Raw genomic sequence first — 2,500 nt, 5'->3', positions numbered from 1 at the left:
ATATATTCAAAGTTCTTATTTACTTTTAAGGACTTACCTCTCTTTGACCATTTTGTTATACTGATAACAAAATGGTCAAAGAGAGGTAAGTCCTTAAAAGTATATAAGAACTTTGAATATATTAATGTCTTCATAGTGCATTTTTTGACCAAGACTTGCCCCTTTTTAACCACTTTGTTATCATTACATATACATATCCCTTTTTAACCTCATTGACCTACTTGTCACATAGCTCTTTTTAGGCTAATTAAATGCATTTTTATGATACTATAACTTTATTTTGTAAAGAAAATACCGCTGATGATAATTTACATTTCTCAAGAGGGCCTATTTATTTATAATAAACGGTTAAATGACAAGTTAAGTTGGCATTGCATAATCATACAAAAACAAAAGGAATATTTTTCTCAAAAAATAAAACTTTACAATTTTTCAAAGACTCATCTAGGTATAATAAACCGTTACAGAAATACAGTTTTAGTACAGTCATTTCATTGAAGAAAATTAGGTTTCCATAAAAAAAAAAAAATTCCCAGAGACTTACCTAGGTATGATAAAATGTTGAAACAAAAATTCCCAGAGACTTATCTAGGTATAATAAAATGTTGAAAAAAAAAATTCCCGGAGACTTACCTAGGCATAATGAAATGTCAAAAAATTATTTCCTCAGAGATTCATCTAGTTAAAGAAATACAACTTTAGTTAGCATTGCATAGGTGTAAAAAGCTATAAATTGCTTTATTCAACAAATTCCTCTAAGTCAGGATCTCAATCCTGAACATTACTCATATCTGGTAGTGCCTTATAAAAATCGCGAAACATAGGATTAACCAAAGGCAATAGATCAATCAAGTCCTTCTTTTTTTCTTTACTGATAGGCAGTAATGAATGATATTCCTTTTTGACATCTATCAAATTTGGATTATCCTGTCCTCTTCTTTTTATATCTACTTGTTCAAACGCCTCCTCGTTTGAAAGAGATCGTTTGTACAACAAAATTCCAATGGGGCGCTGATACCTGAACCACTGGCACTGTGACCAGTTAAATTTGTCATCATTGCTGTTCTTTGATCTTTTTACCAGAGGGCCTTTAAATAACTGTGCGTAGTCATAAAAGTCCTCCTGAGTCATTGCATGAACCTGAAATCTTCTTCCTGCCAATTTTACCAGCTGGTACCAGTCACGTGGATGGTGGATTGCAGTGGCTCTCTTTTTCTTGAGTCTTTCAATGACAGAGTGGTCGGAGTCACACTCCATGTGTGAATGACCGGAAATGAGAAATTTGTGATCTATTGTCAGTATATTAGGAAATTTGGACAATGCATGCATAAACATAGCAGCCATATGGGAATTTCTATTCTGTCCGGCGCAAGCATCAGAATAAAATATTACGTGGTGGACATCACTGGGCAAATTCTGCAAGATATTCATTAGACAAGATGCTATTTGATTGGCACCTCTAGCAGCAATGGTTTCGTGCCACATAAAACAGTCCACTTTTTTATTGACATTATTGTGAACAGTGAGATTGTATGTCCACAACAAGTGCTTATAAAAAGCTACGGAAGACTGTAAGTATGGAGTGGGGAGACACTGTTGTAAGTCAAATGTGTATGTTGCAAATGAGGGATTTTTGCAAGCTAACTTTGTATCATCTCTTTTACGACTATAGGCATTTTCAGCTCTTAACAGATGACTTTCTTTTTCGGCTTGTAGACGTTCTTTCTCTTCAGGGGTATTGGTGATATCTAATTGCATCTTTAACACATCGCAGGTATGACATGTGTCTATTTTAGGCTGTTTGAAACTCAAGTTATGACAATGAAATCTTTTCTCATATGTAAAGCGTGTTACTGAGGACTCTGGGTAGCGTTTTTTAAACAACGAATACATTTTTGCTAATGTAAGTGTTGATGACAAATACTTTTTGGAGGAGTGTGCCCTAGAATAATGACTCTCGTATGCTGGAAATGATTTGATATGATCATCAATTTTAGAAAGTTCCTCTTCTTTAATACGACGTGGATTTGGAGTTGTTCCTCTCCTATCCCCTCGGCTCACTCCAGAGGCAGTTTCCTTTTTCTTTTTCTGTAATACTTCCAAGAATTTTTTGGTGTCACCAAACACCCTCAAAAAGCATTTTTGACAAATAGGATGTCTTTTCATTTGAATTTCTAAGGCATACTCGTAGGTTACATCTCGCACTCTAATGTATTCGCCGCCTCCATCTCTTAGGCGGGCACGTAATGGCTTCTTTGGTGTAATAAGAGTTGCGAGGTAGTTTCTTCTTGAATCTACTGAGCCCAAATCCCAATATTCAATGAATAATATTTGCAGATCTTCATCATTGAAACGTTCGGAGCATTTCAATCTACATTGCTTTAGTGGACTTTGTTTGCTAGCGGAAACTAATTTACCTGACGCAGTCGTATACGATTTACCGGTCTGTCGACACTCTTTTTCTCTCTCTTCGTGCTCTTCTTGAGTACCTTTTCATTGG

General features: G+C 35.4%; 1 pseudogene; it reads right to left on the bottom strand.

Annotated features, from left to right (window-relative positions):
- Positions 1–1,468: 1,468 nt before the first annotated feature.
- The window catches only part of LOC137622110 (uncharacterized), a 2,113-nt pseudogene continuing 1,081 nt past the window's right edge, over positions 1,469–2,500 (bottom strand).

Source organism: Palaemon carinicauda, chromosome 28 (assembly GCF_036898095.1).
Source record: "Palaemon carinicauda isolate YSFRI2023 chromosome 28, ASM3689809v2, whole genome shotgun sequence".
Taxonomy (NCBI): Eukaryota; Metazoa; Arthropoda; class Malacostraca; order Decapoda; family Palaemonidae; genus Palaemon; species Palaemon carinicauda.
Note: the sequence above shows the minus strand (reverse complement) of the source record. Positions and strands in the feature narration are given on the sequence as shown.